The following is a 22,335-nucleotide window of genomic DNA, read 5'->3' as shown; positions in this document are numbered from 1 at the left end:
TCGCCTCTGTAGTCAGTATGCGATCCGGGCAGGTCACAATCAGGCAGTGGCAGCGACCTCTAAACAGACACATTAGACGGCCGATCGCAGGGACCTCTCGGGGTCCTAGCGAGGAGGAAGCAGCCATCTAATGCGCCTGTTTAGAGGCCGCCGCCGCTGCCTGATTGCGACCAGTACGGATCGCGTACCGAGGCGATCCGGGGCGGTCGGATCTATTTGCATTGGGGGTTCCTGAACCTGGGCTCCCATGCCAGCAGAGAGGGCCCCGCATGCCCTCCCTGGCACGCGTGCCATAGGTTCGCTACCACTGCTATAGAGCAACTGTTTTTTAGAGCAACATTTTTTTATGGTAAGAATCCAGCCTACGTAAAAAAAAAAAGAATCTGATGCCATCCTGAGCGCATGTCTGGAGCAAATGCCCAGATTCCCCATACGGCAGCATCGCTGGTAGAGACGGACTTGTTTATCTTTATATTTGTGAGCTATCACACATGTTCATACATTGATTGTATGTTTTCATGTTATTTTTCACCAGTTTCACCCACCGTTTTGTTAATACAGCTTTAAGATTTCATCCAGTCTGGCTTATTGCAGAATAGGAGGGTTTAGCTGCATGTCAAGCTATACACAGGCCACAGGGTAACATGTAACTGGGACAGAACAACAAACCTCCAATCCTCTTATAGTAATAAATAATGTTTTCAGTGTACATGGATGCTTACCAACCCTGCATATTGATTTAGAAGGTGATTGGGTGTTAAGCAGAACAATGTCTTAGGAGTATCAATGTTTAGTTGCAAGCTCAATACCTTGCCAAGCATTGACATTAATTAAAACTGATTTGGGAATGTAATTTGGGGGTTTCAGATTGTGAGAACAAATCATCCGAAAACAAGCTTACTTTATATTCATGAGATCCCAGGTTAGGTAATATGTTGGGATTGTTTCTTGTCAGTGCCACCAATGGCTAAATTGCCAAAGCCAGTGGTGGAACTATTGCCATAGTGACGCAGGCGGCCTGCAGGTCCTCCTGCCTCCCGTACAGTGCGGACTCTGCAGGAGGCGGGGTGTCTTTTCAGTGCCTGGAGGCTGGGGGACAGAGTGGGTAAGCAAGGGCATAGCGGAGGGAGGGGGGTTAGGGATCTCTTCCCCCCCCTCTGAGCCAGGATTGTGGGGTGCAGTGCCCCGTAGAGTCCACTGCATTCTAGATTTCAAGGTCCAGTACATTGCAGAGTTCAAGGTCCAGTGTGTTCCAGTGCACTGTAGAGTCCAGGGTCCATCATGTTCCAGTGTCCAGTGCAATGAAGAGTCCAGTGCATTGCAGGGTCCAGTGCATTCCAGTGTGTTGTAGAGTCCAGAGTCCAGTGTGTTCCAGAGCCCAGTACATTGCAGAGTCCAGGATTCAGTGCATTGTAGAGTCCAAGGTCCAGTGCGTTCCAATGTGTTGCAGAGTCCAGTGCAATGTAGAGTCCAGTGTCCAGTGCGTTCCAGAGTCCAGTGCATTGTAGGGTCCGGGGTCCAGTGCATTCCAGAGTCCAGTGCATTGTAGAGTCCAGTGGCACAACTACCACCATAGGCTGAGGCACAAATAGGCAAGAGCGGCCCGGATTGCCTTGGTATACCTGATGGCAATCGGGACCAGCCACACTCAGCCAGAGGCAGCCCTCTATTCAGACATTAGAAGGCAGCTCGTTGGGGCCCTAGTGAGGAACGAGCAGTCGCCTGAATAGAGAGCGGCACAGTGAAAACCCGCATTGGCCACCTGAGAGCCTGCACTGGCCACCTAAGAGCCCGCACAGCCACCTGAGACCCTGGAGACATGTGGCTGCGAACCCGAAGCAACACAGAGTATGTAGCTTCATATTATTCTGCATTACTGTATAATGTATTGCTAGGATTTTGCTTTGGGCCCTGTGATTTCTAGTTATGCCCCTGGCCAAAGCAAATACGTCTAGAAAGAGTAGACAGCCTTTCGTAGCTCCTGCATGGCTGTAAACATCTTGAGGAGAAGAGAAAGGAAGTTTAAAGTAGGGGTAGGATTAAAGTATAATATTTAAAAGTCCTATGTAAAGGGACCTGAAATTCAAAAGTTGTCCAGTGTGGCAAACATATCTGAATATGAGAGGGTATTAAAAGGCATTGCCTTTTCAAATTTAGGATTATCATTATTTTCTAATGTTTCATAGATTTTGTGTATTTATATAAATCCCACCCGATCTTTATAGAGTATGTGGAACAGGGGTGCCCACAATTTTTTGTGTTAAGATCTACTTTTTATATGACCAGCTCAATGAGATCTACCAGCGAAAGGCACCGCAACGCACCTCCTGCAACAGAACACACAGTAGGTGCGATTGCGATGAATGCACTGTACTATTGTGAATGGGCCCTTAGTCAAACCTTGCACTCTTAGCAGAGAAAAGGTAAACTATGGGACTATTACCTGTAATGGCCAAACTCCTAAAATAAACCCCCTAAAATCCCTAATCTCAGTGTGTAATAGACATGCGCAGGACAAAAAAGATTAGTTTTGGTTGAAACAAAAGAAAATGAAAAACATTTTAATTTGTTTCATCAATGGAAACAAATTTTAATGCTGTTTTGGATGTATACCAAGATATACTCCAAAATGACGGCGGGCATGGCTGCAGTGCTTTCTGATAACAGATTTTTATATGCCCGAATATCATTTTAGTATATTTGGGCATATAACAAATTTGTTTTTTTCGGATGCGGACGAACCGCCGAATCAACTGAATTTCATTCATTTTGCAGGTTCGTCCGAATCCGAATGCACATGTCCATTGCGTAAGTGATGGCACAGTCCTGTCGTTAGGGCATAGTCTGTAGGTGGGGGAATAGCCTAGTCCGTAAGGGCACAGTGGTGAGGACACAGTCCTGTAGTTATTTCACACATCAATAAGGCTAGGTTCACACCTGCACGACACTCGGGATCGTCCAGTCCTGCACAATGCAGGCAGCCCTTGCCGAGCGGCCCCATTGCTTTCAATGGGGTGACATCTGCGCTGCAACCGCAGAAAAAAGGTACAAGTAAGTTTTTTTGCGTCACAAGGCGCGCGGCTGTTCGGAAGCACGGGCGGAATACCGCGCAATGCGCCTAATGCGACTGGGCTGCCATTCAAAAACAATGGCACCCACAGTGCGATTGGTTTACACGTTGGTGACTCTCTCTTTATGAACTTTGCATATACATATTTAAAAGTATATTACTTTGTAGATATGGATGGATTATGAATTTTCTGTAGTAGTGTTGGAATGAGAGTTTAGCTCTATAGTGGATGGATTAATGCACTCATTTGTATATTGGGGTTTGCAGATTTTATATAGTGGTTTATAATGAAAGTTTTAACCCTCATAGCGCAGTTCACGTTTTATATTCACTTGTTAGAATTATAGCCTGCGGTACACAATGCTCCCTCCCTCTGAGAAAGAGCATCAGAGTCCTGCTGCATAGAACAAGTTGGGTAATGTAAGGATGTGTTGTGCAACCTCCTGTATCACTTTAGGGCATGTTCCCACCTGTAGGCCTGTGTGGAACACTATTAGAACCATATATAACTATGTTGGATATAAGGATATGTTGGATAATTATAGGACTAAATATGCAACATTTATATGCAAATAGAGTTGCACCTTAGCAGAGTCAAAGCTATATATTGCAACCAGTTTTGTATTTTGTGTGGTCTAACACCCATTAATTTTACCCATTTATGAAGTGTAATACAAAAAGGTGCTTTACCTTTGACAAACAGCTCTGTGTAACATTTCTCATCTCCAATGACGCATTCATAGGCAGCATCATCTGCCAGGGTACATTTGTTAATGGTTAAAATTCTCTTTAGGCCAACATTTTCAAACACAAATCTGTAAAAATAAATTGGTGTATTTAAGAGACAAGAGTGGACTCACTTATTATCAAGTCACTAAGTATAAGGTTTCAGTTGTGGAATGTACACAGAAATGATAGCCAGTTCATATTTTAAAATGTGAACAATTATCAGACTGACATATCAATTTTAGTCCTAAAGTAGTACTGAACTCAAAAAGTGAAGATTTGCCATGTTGTAGGGAACATCTAGAAGTGTTATTTTGTCCAAGGAATACCTTGGAAAATGTACCTTTAATTTGGAATTCTGCCTGAAAATTAGTAGTTCACTTTCTGGTATGCGAGAGTGCCTAGACATTCCTTTGCCTTATTGCTGTATATCTGCGGTGCGAGATCTAAGGCATTGCTGCCTCTGATTGCTAGTCTTAGGAGATTTGGAATGAGATGTGGGGAAGTCACTGCTGTGATGCTCACTGTTCTCTTTACTGGAGACTCTGACATGAGGAAGCAATGTCTTGCCTCTACTAAAGTGGCTGCTTAAACACAGAGACAACTAGGGTTCTCACCCATACAGGTTGAGGGGCTCCGTGATGCATGTACCTGAAGCCTGAAGGTTTTGTAGCGCACTGGGTGGGATGAAATTTCCAGCCATGGGTCAATGGCCCCACCTAGGAGACAGGTGGATCAGTAGTGCAGCAGGCAGCTGCAAGGTGTAGGAGAAGACTCTCTGGAGGATACAGACAAGAACTCCAGAATTTATGCCAGAGCAGTGATGCTGCAAGTGAAAGCCAGGAGGCAGGTGTGAGGATTTGTATAATTTCATGGTATTGGACTAGAAATGCTGAAAACTCCTGTGAATGTAACCTTTTGTGTATTTCTGTGACCTTTTTCGAATAATTAGTGGGCAAAACAGCCCTTAAATTAAGATTTAGACAGTAGACTGCATTCTTAAAGCTTTATTGTTTGAAGCTATTCTCTAAAGTTAGTAATGGGGGGAAATCAGCTGCAGGAAACCCACAGGTCATACTGGTAACTAGTTCAATGCCCCCTGTCAGGTTTTGGGTACAGCTTCCAGAGTTCAGCTCCTCTTTAACTGGTTGCAATTCAGCCAATTGTACATAAACAGCCGTCCGCAGATAAAAAGGGGACCTATCACTGTATATGCGCTATCACATATGGGGCTTGTTAGTCCCCTCTGTGATAGCAATAAAGTTAAGTGTAAAAAAAAAAGCAAGTTTAAAATGAGAGACATATAAAAAAAAACAAAAAAAACACATACCCCCATGTACAGGCATGTACAAATGCAAATGGAAATCGGGTGACCTCCGGGCACCAACCTCGGTCCTGTGATGTACTGCAATCTCACAATAGTTTACTAATTGGTTTTAAAGTTATAGTTTATTGCAGGAGTGAGCTTGGAGCAGTGGCTTTATATTACTTTGTAGATATGGATGGATTATGAATTTTCTGTAGTAGTGTTGGAATGAGAGTTTAGCTCTATAGTGGATGGATTAATGCACTCATTTGTATATTGGGGTTTGCAGTTTATTGCAGGAGTGAGCTTGGAGCAGTGGCTGCTTTACAACACACACAGGGACAATCTGGAACAAAAGTAGCCACCCTCCAGAAGGTAGGACAGTGTCAGCAGGAATTCAGAGATGATTTGAGGATCTACAGTGTTACACAAATAAGCTACATTTTTGTTAATAGGGTACTTGAATGTATTTTTAAGCTTTAACTCCGAAGTTTAGCGTTACTTTAGGAATAAGCTAGCCTTTTGGCTGGTCAGCATCCTTTAGTAACTTTATTTGCACGCTGTCCTTGCTTGCACTCATGTCAGGCTCAAGTAGAAGTTATGCCATACCGACAGAGTCTATAAGATTTACTGTTACTTACTTGGCACTAGGCTTGATCTCCTGACCATTCTTAAACCATTTCACTGGAATATCTGGGCTAGCAATCTCCACAAACATTTTAATTCTATGGCCTTTGTCCACTGAGTAGAAAGGTTCCAGTTTCTTTGTAAAGCCTTGAAAATACAGAAAGTAGAAAAAAATTATTAACATGTTGCAATAAGTGTGTCTATTTTTGGTGGTTTTGTGATTATTCTAATTTTTTTTGATAGTATAATGACACCTTCCAGCTAAAGATAATCAGAAAAAAGAGCATTTCAGAATTGTTAATTAAAAAAGCATATCCCAGCGGCAATGTGACTACATTCATTTGATAAGCTCACTGTCCTGGCTAAGCTACTCACATCAAATAAGGATTCCCTCTTGTTGGTACCAGGGAAGGACACTCAGTGGCGTCACAAGGGGGGCGACCCGCACCCAGGTGACACCATTGAAGTGGTGACGCCATAATGACTGACAGTGTCACCCCCTCTAAAAAGTCAGTCACACGGTCATGGGCTGAGAGCCCGACAGCTTCAGAAGAGAGGAGGGGACCTGGCGGCATACCTTATTCCGCCGGGTGAACGTCCTCTCTCTCTGCCGGTGGCCATCTTGGATTGTTGTGACTCTTTGAATATGGAAGTCTAGTGAGTGCATCCGCTGCCGCCCCTCTGCGCTCTGCCGCCCCGAGGCCGGGCCTCGGTGGCCTTGTGGGAAATCCGGGCCTGTATATTGGTTATATGTGATCTATTTTAGCACTATATTATTCACGTATTATGATTATTGATTAGCGCAGTGCTAATCTATTTATATTATTAGCATGGCAGATTTTCATCTTTTATATTTATATTTATCACTTTGAGACAGTTTCCATAGCTCAGAATTATTTTATATTCATCGACTAATCCTTCGGTCCGTAGGCCTTCAGCAAACCGTTTTCCCCGCATATGTAAACAAATAGTAAAAAAAAACCTGGCACGTTAAAAAAAAAAAGTGCATGGGGTTGCCCCCAAAAGTCATACCAGACTCTTTAGGTTTGGTAGGAATTTTAAGGAGGAACCCCACCACCAAAAATGGGGAAAAAAAGGTAGGGTCCCCCCTCAAATTCCCAACCAGACCCTTAATCAGGGCACTGGCCTGGCAGGAAAGGTGGGCAGGTAGAGTGAGCGCTCCCTCCTCCCTGGACCATACCAGGCCACATGCCCTCGTCATTGGGATGGTGCTTTTCAAGGGGTCCCTCCTGGAAAAGCACCATGTACCCATGTCCATGGAGACAAGGGCCTCATCCCCACAGTGGCCCACTGGTTGTGGGGGTCTGCAGGCAGGGGGGATTATTTGCAACATTGGATCCTTTTTTAATGTTTTTAAAAAGTATTTTTTCTAAGTCTGGTGTGTTAATTTACTATTTGGTTAATCCTTTAGTGACTGAGTAGGGGTACAAGTGAAGTACCCCTTACTCATTCACAAGGGGGCGCAGCATCTGGGTGCCCCATTTATGAAATGGTGTATCCCGATGCAAATAATCCCCCCATGCAAATAAGACCCCCATAACCACCGAGCCAGGGGGATGGGGAAGAGGTCCATGTCTCCGTCGGCATGGGGAAAAAGGTGTTTTTCAAGAAGTACCTATGCCAGCGTGCACGAGCTGGCATTTCACAGCTGTGCACGATGAGAGGAAGCGCGGCCACAGCAATGAGATTAGTTGAAAAAAAAGCCGTGGGCGGGCTGGATGAAATGTTAACACCCCCTAAGAGAAACGGAGCTTGGAGCTGGGTTGAAGACGGCCATTTACTACAGGTTTTGAGGGTTTTATCTGTGATGTGCTGCGACTTTAGAAAAAAGGAACAATGCTACTACAATCAAGGTAAGGGGTATTTGTATTTGCCCTTAAGTCATAGTTCTCCTTTAACCTCAATTCCTATCCCCAATTCCCCTTTCAAATTCCCTTAATTGTATTTAGAATGCATGTATATCCCTATTTGTAAATAAACCCAACACTTATTTAAGATTCAGTTGTTCATCAGTAATTTAAGGCACCCCCAAATCAGAGCACATTCTACATTTGGCACCCCAGAAAGCGTGTGGAAATTGCTAAATCCACATAGAACCTACAAGACGGAATTGCTCTAATTCAAGTTGCGGAAAGAACAGACCAGACCTGTTGCACGGATCTCGTGGTGAGGTCAGCTGGATCTTGGACTTCGTAGAAGGGTTGAAAGTGTGGTGAGTTGTTCATTGGAAATGCAAAAGTTCTAATTGTTTGTTGTCCTTGAGTGTATGTGAAGTTGTAATAGTGGATAAAGTATTGAATGCTGTACGTTAATAGCTTTTATACTAATAGTTGTATCTTGTGTTGAATGTACGTTTGTGAAATGGAACTGGTCTATACTTATGTTAAGAAATATGCCTCTGCCAAGTATCATTCATGTGCAGATGAACCTCTTAAGAGTCAAGTTAATGCGTTGTTGTCTCAGTGTCAGCAACATAATGACAAGCTGCAGAGTGGACAGCTTACAAAAACATTTAAAAAACTGAAATTCGCCGTATTGCTCAGAATCACAGAAATTTCTGAGCAAATGGGGGAGCAATGGAGAGCAGAAAGGATTCAACTTGGAGAGCAGATAAATAAAATTGGAGATAATCTTAGGGACATTGCAACTGCCACCAGTGTTGAAATGGATGAATTGAAGGCTACAGTATGCAATTTGTCCGAAAGAAATTGTGAGCTGCAAGAACAATTGGAACAATGCAATGCAAATGTTGATTTGAAGAGTAGGCTTGTTGGTTCATTGCAACTAAAATTATCTCATATGGAGGAATTGGTTATATCTTTAGAGAAGAAATTGGAAGATGCGAAGTCTCAGCTACTTAGAAAAGAACAATGCATATTATCCCTCAATGAACAGAAAATAAAGTATCAGTCAGCCAATATCTGTACTGTCACTGATGTGAATACATCCAATGAGGTGGCATTAGCAAATGCTCCTGGATATTTAGGGGAGGGCACCAGTGTACTCACAATTAATGACAAACTTACATTGTGCCAGATTCTGGGTGAGTTTAATACACTGGAGTCACCCGTGTGCCTATCTAATAAATTTGAGGCTATTGTGCAGAAATACACTTTGAGTGATAAAGATGCATGCTCTCTTCTAAAGGCTTGGCTACCAGCACCTCTAGCAGCCCAGGTATCTGCACATGTTAATGATAACTTAGATGCAGAGGGAAGGATGAATGCACTGCAGCGTGTGTCGAATAGTCGTGATGATAGAGGGATGAATGCATTACAAAGAATGAGGTTTAGAAGAGGAGATGACCCCATATTGTTCTGTAACCAATATCTTTCACTGTACAGAAGTGTGTATAACTGTCCTGGTATGTCTGCTGATGATCCAAGCTTCATATATTCAATGGCCAATGTATGTTATGTGAACCATCCTAATAGGATTGCCCTCAGAAATGCCAATTCATACCAGAGCTTTATCAATATACTTAGAGACTGGTGTGAAGAATCCAGTGATGGTTATGGATCAGATGCAGATATATCAATAGTGAGCAGGGGTACAAGAAGGAGGAAATTCATCAGGTGTTACAAATGTCACAGACCAGGGCACATTCAGAGGTTTTGTAGAACCCCCGATATTTCCAGCCTGATAAAGAATGATAATGAACGTATATCTGAGATGAGCACCTCCACCCAGTACAATAAAAGCATACCACAGAAGCCCGAGTTGATGGATAACAGCCTTGGGGAGTCAGGAAAGGCTGAGGGGCAAAATGAGGAGATTACAGATAACAATGGCCCCCACCCTCAGAATAGCCAACAGCCAGGCGGGACAAGCATACCAATGTTTGCACCCTGGGCTAATATTCCATTTTGGCTGGTATGCAGTTGGTCCCAAATTGCATTACCATTTTTCATTAACAATATGGCAAGCTTTGTGAGCAATGCCTGCTTAGTTTAGGAAAAATATGGGACTTATATTCTAGCCATACAGATAACAAGACAAGGCTTAGGGAATAAGTATTTGATTGTTATGATAATTGTGTGTAATAATTGTCTTTCTGTTTCTTTTTCAGGAGCCACTAAAGGCGGCTTAGAAAGTCAAGCTGGCTAAATACTAATATTTTTGTTTTGTTCACAGGTTTTTTGTGCAGTGAAAGTACAGTACTGGCTAAATTTAGTGTAGCATGAGTTAGATCAGTTTCAAAAGGTCTTCATAGTCACCACGTGGTATCATGAGCTCAATGATTAGTAATTGTTTGCAAACAATTAAACAACAGTCAGGCATTTGTTGGTTAAAACAGTGATGTATACTGTCCCTCTGTGATGTGCATTTAATGTTTTTGTTTCCCCCCCCCTTAACCTTTTGTGTTTCTAGGTGTAAATAGAATTTGCTCTTTCAATGGAGCTCATAGGAAGAGGTCTCAGGATGTCTTTGTTCACACACCAGAACAAAAGTTGAGTTGGGAGATAGTGTTAGTGTATTTGTCTATCTGTTTGTGTGTGATGTGTTATGGCCAGCAGAACATTTTTATTTGAGGTTTTTTTTTTCAGTTTACATTTTTTTTGTTTTGTTTTCCTTGTTAACAATTTTAAATTAACAAGATTTTTTTTAAGTTGTTTTTTTGTCCCACTGCTTGGGTAGGCAGCTAACTTCAAAGTTGTTTGCCAGATTCATAATTTTTTTAGTTAGTATGGTACCAGTGTAACATGGTACCAAATGGGGGAATTTGTTAGAAAAATTAGTTACACTAAGAAGCCATGGTTTTTGTTTTTGGTTTTTCTTTTGGTGTGGATTACAGATACCCCCCCAGCTAGGATAGATTAAGATGAGAGCCTGGTCTGAACGTAGGCATATTAGTGGAGTTTTATGTAGGTGGAGAAAGGTATTGATTGATAAGAAAAATGATACTGCTCTTGATGTTTATTTCCAGGATCCGTAATTAGGCGAACCTATATATCCAAATTTGGGACCCTGGAGAAGTAGCAGCAGGCCAAACTTGTGGTGGCAATTGGACTACATTCATAGCGTTCATCGTGCACATATAACTATTAGTTAGTGATAGACAGATCTTAGACACTGCCAAGCTAGAAAAAAAAAGGAGTGACTTGGATTTTTCTCAGGGTGTAGCAGAGTATTGGAAACGAAATGGCGTTGCTCCATTTAAATGCACTCAGACATCAGCATGGGGGAAGGTCTGCCATGGACAATAGAAGAACACATGTGGTTGTTTTGCATAATTTTTTTTTTTTGAGCATGTAGTTTTTATTACATTTTCAAAGCACACATAACAATAACTTAAGAGGTTACCATATCTCAGTAATGAATGTACATACACAACGAGGGGTATTCATGCAGTTTTGCGATTAGATGCAGAACATTGAAGAAAACTTGAGTCGGTATGGTTAAAGTATTTTACATCTCACTGTCGTGTGTATAATGACAGTTTGGAGCGTATGGTTCAAGGCTACCTCTCAGAACAGAATACAACATAAGAAAACATTGCGAAATTAAATTAAGATCACCACCCGGAGTACACAAGAGAGAGAAAAAAAAAGTAGTAACATGAGAAGCAGTATTGCCAGTACCTATATCAACAAATTTCTGATATAAATTGGAGTGTAGCAATTTTATTTTCTCGAGGGACTATATGAATGTCAAGGGGTGTCATACAGTCATGTATGTAAATAACACCGAAATCTAAGTCGAACAAGTGATTGGTAGGGCATCAAGAGTAATTATCACACGAACGGGGACCCAGAGGCCCTCCAGGGCGTGTCTAGAGCACATCTAGGGCTCCCAAGGTGTGTGAGAGTTTGGCATTGAGATACCATGATGATGTTTGGAACCCCGACATGATGTCGCGAAGTTGGTCGGGGGGGAGTGTCTCGCTGAGGAAGGGGGACCACATGGAGAAGAAACGATCAATACGCTTCTCCTCATTATGTGTGTCGGCCTTGTCCAGGAGCATAAGCTTACGTAGGGTGTTCTGCAGGTCCTCTATCATGGGGGTTGTTGGCAGGAGCCATTTAGTGAGAATGGTTTTTTTAGATGCTAATATGCAAAGGTGTTCCCATCGCGAGATGGAAGGGCCAGGGGAAGATGCCCCCTGGGGTATGTCATGTAGTAGGCACAGTACAGGTCGTGGGGCCCTTGTTTCACCTGACAGGGAGTTCATGTATCGTATTGCCCGAGACCAGAAGGATTGGATCAGAGGGCAAGACCATATCAGGTGCAGGAAGTCGGGGTGATGTATGCTGCATTTGGGGCAATGTTGTAACCAATCCGGTGATGCAGAGACCGGAGCATAGTTGAAGGCATAGTATGCCCGGTGGAGTAGTTTAAATTGGATCTCCCTCCACGTTTCACTGATGTGATTTCTAATGTGTTGCCACCCCCGTAATATGCTATCAAACGCATCTTCCGGTGAGATGTCTAGTAATTGGGCCCAGAGGTGTACAAATGCGGGGATGTGATTGTCAGGTTGTTGGTGAATGTCGCGAAGAGCCAAATATAAATTGGATAGGGATAATTTGGACGGTGTGGGAGTCAGCAATCTTGCAAAGGTGAGAGGAAGTGTTTTTCACCTGTAATCTGTTGGTATGTATGAAGCGTGAGAGTTGTGCGTATTGGAGGAAATGTGTGGGGGGCACGCGGAACTTGGAAATGATTTCGTTGAATGTTAAGCAGGAGTTTTGGGGCGACAGTACGTCGTGAATGGTATGTATACCCCGGGCATTCCAGGTGCGGAAGTTTAGGGATTCAGCCCCTGCCGGAAAGACCGGCGATGTCAATAGAGGCAGCCATGGGGAGATGGTGCCCGGCAGCCTTGCCAGTTTCCTGACTTCCCTCCACGTTATGACAGTGTCTTTAATAAGCACATGTGATCTAACATGCAGGGGTATGGTGTGCAGGGGCGAGTTAAGGATGCCTGCAAGAGACCACGGGTGGGTCAGTTGTCGTTCCAGTGATGTATTAGAGTAAAACGAAGTATCCAGTATCCAGTCCCTTACGTGTCGGAAGATACTGGCTAAGTTATAGAGCCGAACATCTGGGACATTCATGCCTAGGTGGGATTTTGGGCGTTGCATTTTGGCTAGAGCAATTCGTGACTTTTTACCCCCCCATATGAATCTGGAAAAGGTCGAATTCAAGAGTTTTATATCTGAGTGTCGGAGCAGGATAGGAAGGGTTTGTAGAGGGTATAAGAGACGGGCAAAACTGACCATGCGTAGCAGTTGGCATCTGCCTGTCATGGACAGGGGAAGGTGTTGCCAGGAGGAGAGTTCCTGTATTATGGTATTAATGATTGGTTTAAAATTCAGGTTATATAGTTCTGAAGTGTTGCGGGGGATTTGTATGCCTAGGTAGGAGATCGCATGTTTCCTGAGCTGGAGTTTGTGAGAGGAGATGACAGATAATAGTGACGGAGGGCAATTGTTAGTGAGGGGCAATATTTCACTCTTGTCTAGGTTTATTTTTAGGCCAGAAAAGGTACCAAAGAGGGATATGTGTTGTAGTATTGTGGGGATCTGTAGCTCTGGGTCTGATAGTATCAGCATGATGTCGTCTGCGAAAAGCATGGATTTAAGTTCTGTCTTTGCTCTCCGATATCCGGAGAATAACGAATTGGATTCAAGGGATAGAGACAAGGGTTCCACAGCAATATTGAATAATAAGGGGGAAAGCGGACAAACTTGTCTTGTGCCCTTGTGCAGCCTAAATGAGGGTGAAAGTGATGTGGAGGTGAAGATCCGCGCCTCAGGAGAGGAGTAGAGGGTGGTGATATAGTGAAGGAAGGTATCAGTAAACCCCATCTTAATCAATACTTTTCTAAGCCATTCCCAGCTAATGCTGTCAAACGCCTTCTCGGCGTCCAAAGCTAACAGTGCCATTGGGCGCGAGGAGGCGTCTGACAAGCGATAACCATCTACAGCATATAACACCTTTCGAATATTCATACCTGCTGATCTACCTGCAATAAAACCCGCCTGGTTAGTAGAAATCATATTAGGCAGTATCAAGGAGAGGCGCCTAGCCATAATTTTTGACAAGAATTTAGCGTCCACATTTAACAATGAGATAGGGCGGTAGGATCCTGGCAGTAGTGGGTCTTTGCCTTTTTTGGGCAGGAGGCGGATGAAGGCCTCATTAAAGGTTGGTGGGTAGTTACGGTCACGTAAGATGTGTTGGAACAGGCCAAGCAGAGGTGAAGACACATCCTCCAATAGGATCTTGTAAAATTCAGACGAAAGCCCATCCGGGCCTGGTGCTCTGGAACATGGGGCTGTGCGTATAACCTCTTCTAACTCAAGCTGTGTAATCTCAGAATTTAAGGTAAGAGTGTCCTCAGCAGACAAAGAGGGCAGTTTGAGGGAGTCTAGGAATGAAGATCCATCTCCTGTGGCGCAGTGATATTTACTGTAAAGTGTCTTGTAGTATTGGCAGAATAAGTTGGAGATGGTTTCTGGGTCAGTGTGTATTTTGCCTGCGTTGTCTGCTAGTTTGAGTATGTGGGAGGTGGGTAGTGTGCCTTTCACCAAATTGGCCATAAGCTTACCTGATTTGTTTCCAAATCTGAATAGCTCTACTGTCTTATAAGAGCGAATGAGTTGATCGTATTGGAGAAGCCAGTGATCACATCTCTCCTTAGCCTGTATCCATCTGGTCCTATCTGAATCAGATAGGGATCGCTTATAAGCCACATAAGCATCCCTAGCTTCGGAGCAAGAGGTGGTATATTGTTGGCGTGTTTTTTTTTGTGGGAAGAAACATACGCCAGGATCCTACCGCGCAATACGGCTTTGGCTGTTTCCCAAAATAGAATGGGGTTATCGAGGTGTATAGAGTTATGGCTTAAATATTCTAGCCACCACATTTTCAGTTCAGCTCGAAAGGAATCGTCTTTGTACAAGTATGTGGGGAATCTCCATGTGACAGGTGATCTTGGAATGGAAAGATCCTGCAGTGATAGAAGCACTGGGGAGTGGTCCGAAATAACCATGTCTCTGATGTGGATGTCATTAAGCTTGCCCATAAGAGTCGGTGGTAGAAGAAAAAAGTCCAGGCGGGACATCGTTCCGTGCGCGTGCAAAAAAGTGAGTGTAATCTCTTTCAAGCGGATGGAGGAACCTCCAGGCATCAATCAACCCGCCTGCTGAAATCATAGAAGAGAGGTTTTTGTCTTGAGGAGAAGTTGATGTGCGAGGGGTTCCGTGTCCATCGGATAGGTCCTCTGGGGGGGAAGGGACCGCATTGAAGTCTCCCCCTAGTATGCGGTGGGCATGTGGTGCAGATTGAGAGGTTTGTGACAATATGGTATCAAAAAACAGTTTGTTGTCCGAGTTAGGTCCGTAAATATTCCAAACGTCTAGGATGCTGGTGCCCACTTGGAGCGATGCACACGACCAGCACCCCTCCTGGAGGTCACTGCGATGAGACAAGAGGGAGTAGGGTAGCGATTTGCTAAGTAGTATGAGGACACCAGCCGACCTTCCTTTGGCAGGTGCACCTTCCACCTTTCCTACCCAGGATCGTTGCATGCGGAAGAAATCTTCCTCAGGGAGATGTGTTTCCAGGAGTAGGGCGATGTCCACTTTCAATTTTTTAAGGTGCCGTAAGACTTGTGTGCGTTTATTCGGTGATTTAAGGCCCTTGACGTTCCACGTCACTATATTCAGTGGGGATCCCATCTTTTAAGAGGAGTGAGTTGAGATATAGTGTCGTGGATCAGAAAACAGATAGGATGTGGGCGGATGAGTGTCCCTACGCTCACATCGGCCCTAGATAAGTAGGTCCCAAGAAGAAAGAGATCACCGAGCGGTGAAACATAGGAATTGGTGTACTCCGGGGCTGTGAGAGGACCCCGTGTAACTCCTCCCTTCTGCGGTCGGGCAAAACAGGTAGTATAGGTAGTGATCATATTTAATCTCCCCCAAAAAAGTGAAAAGCAACGTAGAACGAACAGCAGTAAAGCAGCAATAACTAAAATCAATCCTTGTGAATGACCTCCTTTTTTCCCAATGAGGGGTGCAACTGGAGGGAACCATGTTTAACATCACACAACTAATGTCAGCACATGGGAGCACTAAATGCGTATACTCACGCAAAGGTAGAGTCTCGAAAGCCTGCTCCGTCCCGTGAAGCAAGTGGTGTTAAGTCAGAAGACACTGGAGTACATACCGATCATGGCCGTGAAGTATGTGTCATGTCCTGAAACTCAGAGTCGCCTCGTAGCCAGGTGCTGGTTGAAAGCCGGTGGTAGCCCTGAAGAAATGTCATCTCTCAGGCTTTTTTTGTTCCTTGGGGGGCTTTTGGAAGGTGAAGCAGGGTAGGGATCAGATGAGGCCACCAAGAAAGATTTGGCGTTGTCAGCAGAGAGAAACGATTCCGTGGTGCCTCTTGGAGTAGAAATGCGCAGGACGGCAGGGTATGCCAGTGAGAATTTGATACCGCGTTCCACCAGCATGCTGCAAACCTCCGAGAACGACTTTCTTTGCTTAGTGAGAGCCACCGAATAGTCTGCGAAAAGTAGCAGTTTTTGGCCTTCTACCATCAGTGTGCGTTGTGCCCGGAAGGCCTGCAGTATTTGTTTACGGTCCGCAAAATCTAGGTATCGTACAATCACAGGTCTGGGCCTGTCAGCTGCCCTTTGCACACCCACTCTGTGGGCCCTTTCAACTCTGCATGTGTTTAGGAGGCCCAGGGCCTTCGGTATGGCAGTGGAGCATAGTCGAATGAGATCTGTGTGGGGGGCTGTTTCCGGAAGGCCTATGACCCGCAGATTGTTCCTCCTCGATCTGTTTTCAAGATCATCGACCTTTTCCAGTAATTGTTGGATGGAGGAGTTAGCGTGTTCACATGATCTCTGCGTGGCCTACATCTTGTCTTCCAGATCACTCACTCTATGCTCCGCTGCCTGGATGCTGTTAGTATGTGTGTCGAGCGTGGCCTTGAGTGGGCCCAGATGTTGCTGGATGGCGTCCCTCACTATATCTCTCATGTCGGCTTTAAGGTAAGCTGCCACTGCTGCGGCTATGCCTTGGTGATCAGGGTTAAGTAAGTGGGTTGACGAGGGCTCACCTTCGGTATCGCCGCCAGACGATGCCAGCATGTCATCCTCATCCGCCATCTTGGCTGGGTCCGATGTGTCCGCAGTCGGTGGTAAAATGGCTCGTTTCGGCTGGTTCGGACGGGATATAAATTTGTCCATATCAGCGGGGATAGTAGTCCGGTTCGTCTAGGCTATTTGTGATGAGATAGAGGCCGGTCGGTGTGATCGATTCTGTAACGGGACGGAGCGGTGTTGCACGCGTCTATCTCATTGGGCGCCGGAACCGGAAGTCCTTGCATACATTTTAAGTAATCCCTGAAATCATCATATTGCTGAATGCTTTTTGGTTTTTTTCCTCTTACTTGCACCATTAAATCAGTGAGTGGAAGTTGGAGGAAGCAGAAGTTCCTATGAATATATAAGCCATACTGAAGTGCTAAAAACTAAGTGTCAGTAGTTTGATATGACCATGTCTATTCAGTCTTCAGGCACATCTTTGAGTCTTTGAATAGCCACACAATAGGTCTCTTGCAGCACCTATTGTACTTGGGTACGAATGAGAAATGACCAACAGGAAAAATTATCCAGCCTGCTGGAAATTGTTGATGTGTATACCAGACATTTGTAGCATGTGGTGATTGATTTACTCAAATGGTGTACTCGATTATCATGAATGAGGCCTGAATTTTTCACATGTCTAGTTTAAAATCATGCAGAGTAAGGCATTATTAGTAACGATCTAGAATTTCACTTTATGCTTATTGGCCAATATGGAGCACAGCATACATTAGAATAATCTGTATTAGACATATATACATCTATCATGTTCCTTTCATTCAATGAGATTTTGTGAGAAGTAGAATTCAGCTGGATTGGACTTGTGGGCCAGTGCAAGGCACAGAGCGTTTTTGCGGAATTGAGCTTGCCCATACTCCTGTCATATAAGGCAGCTGACAAGCAAGATTACAGTTTGTAGTGAAATGACAATCCGGTTAAGGGATCGAGTTAATTAGCATGTTATATATGTGATATCAATGTATGATATGTAGATTTCTTCTGTGATTATCATGAGGGATATTGGTGAACTGTTATGTATTTAGTAATATCCATGTGGAATAACGTGTGACTGTTGTATGAATGGGTTCCTGCTCTGTCTATGCCTGCCCATGTTGGCGAAGAAACTGTCTCCGAAGAAAGGCCGCTATGCAGGAATGTTACCAGGACTGGAGTAATGCAGATATCAATTTTCTGTGGTTTGTTATTGGATTGTGTGTGCCAATATAGGCACAAAACCAGGGAATGTTGGAACGTAAAAAAAAATTGACATCTATGATACAGCTTTGATGGAAGGTTCCTTGATATCTTGAATGGAATCAGCAGTGGCTGATATGTAAATGAGGACCATCAAAGGGTTCTTGGGGCTGGACACTGAGGAATGAAGATCTGCCAGGACGGTCATGTCCTGGGGCAAGCCCGACCCCCTGCTGGTATTTACTGCCCACACCTGTGTCAGCAAGGCATATATGCTGGGATGGGGGCAGGGGCATATGATGGAACCTTCTTCCTGTGTGACACTAACCTAGCTGACCAGCAAGACCTTTGGACAAGACAAGTCTTTCTGAACTCTGCAATCAACTAAAATAATTGACATCTATGATACATCTTTGATGGAAAGGTTCCTTGATATTGTGAGCTGCCCGTGGCTGTTTGATATGCAAATTAAGACCATCAAAGGGTTCCTGGGGCTGGACACTGATCAAAGGAGATCTGCTGGACTGTCATTCGCTCGTCCTCCCCCTTCCTGCCCCTGCCAGTGTCCGGATTAAGGGTCTGGTTGGGAAGTTGAGGACGGACACAACATTTTTTTTCAATTTTGTGGTGGTGGGGTTCCTCCTTAAAATTTCTACCAGACCTAGAGGGCCTGGTATGACTTTTGGGGGAAACCTCACAAACGTTTTGAACATTTTTAACTTCTGCCCCTGCCAGTGTCCGGATTAAGGGTCTGGTTGGGAAGTTGAGGACGGACACAACATTTTTTTTCAATTTTGTGGTGGTGGGGTTCCTCCTTAAAATTTCTACCAGACCTAGAGGGCCTGGTATGACTTTTGGGGGAAACCTCACAAACTTTTTGAACATTTTTAACTGGGGGTCCTTCCTAGCATTCCTACCAGACCTAAAGGGTCTGGTATGGTTTGAAAAGGGGACCCCACGCTGTTTTTTCCCCAATTTTGTTTACTTTTTTTTAAATTATGCTCACTACCTTTGAGTATTCCTGCCCTTGGCATTTTCAATGCTGCAGATTGGATGTGGTGTGTGGCTAGGTGGGGCATCCCCCAAGCCCCCCAGAGGAGGGAGAGAAAGCTTGCAGTGCAAGTGTAATGTGTGTGTGGGGGCAGTGTTCAAGTGCAGTCTGCAGAAGGATCTCTCTCAAACATTATCTGTTGTGTCTAGCTGAGGTTGTCTGGTCACATTAAATTGTAGAAATCTGAAGGTTCTGAAGCAATTGTGTTCTGAAGCAATTACTAGTAAGGATTTTCTTTGGGACAGGTACATCCCCTACATGGTATGCCTTATAGTTTCCTGGATTAGAAAATATAGCTGGTTTAACACCTACAGTATAACAGACTTGTGTTGCAGGGAAGGGATGATAAGTCATTATGAGTCACACTCTCTCTGTTGGATTCTTATTTTATATTACATTATAAAAATTGCAGCAGAAGAAATAAGCTTTCCAAGTGCAGGTGGAATTAACTGGAAACTTGGTGGTGTAGCTCAGAGGCCAGTGGGCTGATTATCATCCATCCACACATGACATAATAGTTCAGGCAGACTGACCAATCATTCATCCACTATGACCAATCTAGTAATATTTTGGCCTTAGTTTGCATTTTCTTTACCAACTACCTATATATCTAGAGAGCAAACAAGCAACATGATTGTTTTCAGCATAATCCATGTTTGGTAAATAATAAAATGTAAATGTGCAAACTAGTTAAGATATGCAAGTATTTTTCACATATATTTTTGTGATTTGGGATTTTTGTGAATACTTATATTACCTGCGCTCTTTTTTATTGCAACTTTTGCTTTCTTAAGACGTTTCAGCATGCCTCTCAAGTCAGTCACACCGTACTGAAAGGCAATTTTTTCATACTCGCTTGGTTTGGCATTCTTCAAGATTTCCCAAACATCTGGAGGAATACCCTCTGGTTCCTCTTCTTTTTTTTTCTCCTCCCTAGAAGTTATAGAACTATTGTTATTTATCTTATAATCGATATGTTGATTTCTAATTAAATATCTTTAGGAATTAGCTAAGTGGGGTCACCGAAAAAACATACATTGAAATGTCTGCTAGATCTTTGACTAATGACAATGTACCTTATTTCCTGTTTACTTACCTCTTCTTGAGCAATGCACTGAAGTCCAGCTCACCAGCATTTTCATCCTTTTGTTCACCTCTACAAGCATTAAAAAATTACGTTTGTTAGAATACTATCTTAAAGCATATGCACAATATTTTTTTTTTTTTTTGTAAGTTCTCCTTATGTAACATGAGTACCCCTATTCCACATGTCTTCTGTGCTATCTTCTGGATTCCTACTCCCCTACACTGGTTATGCTTCTGAATGCAGGAAGTCAACCAATTTGACTATTTGAAAAGTATTTTTACTTTTACAGCCAAATTTGGGAAACACCCACTGTATGTTTGTTTTGTGGTTATCTTGCTCCAAACAGCTAGAATGGTTTTTAATATTTTTACCTTTCTAGCTGTTTGGAGCAAGATTATACATAGGACACTACAGGCAGATTCTAGTTGGTTTGAATAAATGCAGATAAGGGGAGAGACTGAATTTTAGCTTTTTTGTGCATTAACATCCAATGCCTTGAAATCTTTAACCCAATGTTAGGACAGACAGTCCTGCTCATCTAGATTAATAAAGAAATCTGTCAGCACAGCACAGACAGGGTTAAGTGTTTAAAACAAACTCTCCCCTCCGCAGCCCCCTCAGACAGTAAGAACTAAGCAGCATTTCTAAGTCCTGGAGTTTGCAGAACAAGCATCTATAAACAGTAAGCTGGAATTTTTTTGAGGTTATGCTATGTGAATGAGAACATGTAACAAATGTAAAGTAGGTGTTATCCCAATTTGGCTGCAAAAAAACAGAAAAAGACTTTAAAGCAGATGTACAGTTTATGTACCCTATCCCAGCATGCACCACTGGTCGAGAGAAAACCAGTGATTGGCTGCTGCATTGTACATACACTTACAATGTCTCTCATTGGCTGTCCCACAATACAGCAGAGTCACACTCCACCCAGGGGGGTTATATCAATGCCAGACACCTGGAATTAGCCAGCTAAATGCCAACTATAATCCAGTCAGGCTGACTGCAGCCCTGGCAATCACTAAATGTCTATTAGCCACCTCACAAAAGGTTACGGGGCTACACTTGTTTAAGAATGTTGCCAATATACTATGGCTAGTTAGATTAAAAGTGTCAGAATTTATCTCTTCGATCCCGGGGGGGCACACTGTTGGTCTGCCACCTCCCGCAGACGTGTACTGGGCTGTGTGCTCTGTCAGCTGGGGAGAGCTGTCAGTCTGCCTTTCATGCTCCCTGGCTCCAGTGGCTGCTGTTCCTTCCCTGGCCACCTGTATGTTCCCCTGAGAGCCGCCGCTGTGCTGGGCGCACATGTGCACACTGAACTGCCTCTTAAAAGGGATAGTGTGCACTTCTACAATCAAGTCTTCAGAGTTCGGCCTTCTGCAGTGACATCAGCAGAGCACAGGTATAAATTCAGATCAGTCTAAACAGTCAGTGCTTAGTTGTTGCAGAACTTTGTTTTTTGTAGTGCCTGACATTATTATCCTGCTGTTTTCCTGTGTATGGACCTTTGGCATCATTATCCAACCCTGATCCTTTGCTGCCCGCCTGGCCTCTGTTACCATTACTGACTACGGGTTTGGATTACGGTTTTGGCTATGGTGTTCTGGACTTTTGCCTGTGCTGGTTACCACTACATAAGACCCTGGGCGTTTATACTAGTCTACTTGCGCAGAGGTGCTCTTAGTACTGGCGGGTCTCCCTGCACCTGGGCTTCTACCGACCTCATCTGATATCTAAACCCAAGAACAAAATGTACCATAATGCAGCTTACCAGTGTTTAGATAATAGTGGCTGCAAATATTTTAATGGTTCCGGCTAACAGTATTTTTGGCAAGTACACTAAATATTAATTGATGTTGCCAGAAACGGAGTATCTTTGTAAGTTCCTCTTAATTTAACTGGAATCACAAAGAATGTTATCTTCTTTTCCAAGCTATTATCTGTAAACTAAAATCCTCTCGCCCCCCATGTAATCGAGATAAAGAGTGGGAGATGTGTTTGTAGTCCAAATGAAGGGAGCAACCTACTGTAACAACCACAGTTCCCTCTATAGGTAATGTGCAGTGAGTGAGTGTAATCAATCTAGGGCAGAAAGTGTGTAACTGGCAGAATCACTAGGGGGGGGGGGGAAGCGCGGGCTTCCGCTCTA

The 22,335-nt window shown here is 43.7% G+C and overlaps 1 pseudogene; it reads right to left on the bottom strand.

The window, feature by feature from the left end:
* Positions 1–3,760: 3,760 nt before the first annotated feature.
* Positions 3,761–22,335, bottom strand: part of LOC108800943 — a 51,047-nt pseudogene continuing 32,472 nt past the window's right edge.

This window comes from Nanorana parkeri, unplaced genomic scaffold (genome assembly GCF_000935625.1).
Source record: "Nanorana parkeri isolate BGI_ZX_2015 unplaced genomic scaffold, ASM93562v1 scaffold2175, whole genome shotgun sequence".
Lineage (NCBI taxonomy): Eukaryota > Metazoa > Chordata > Amphibia > Anura > Dicroglossidae > Nanorana > Nanorana parkeri.
This window is presented reverse-complemented; position numbering and strand designations above follow the sequence as displayed.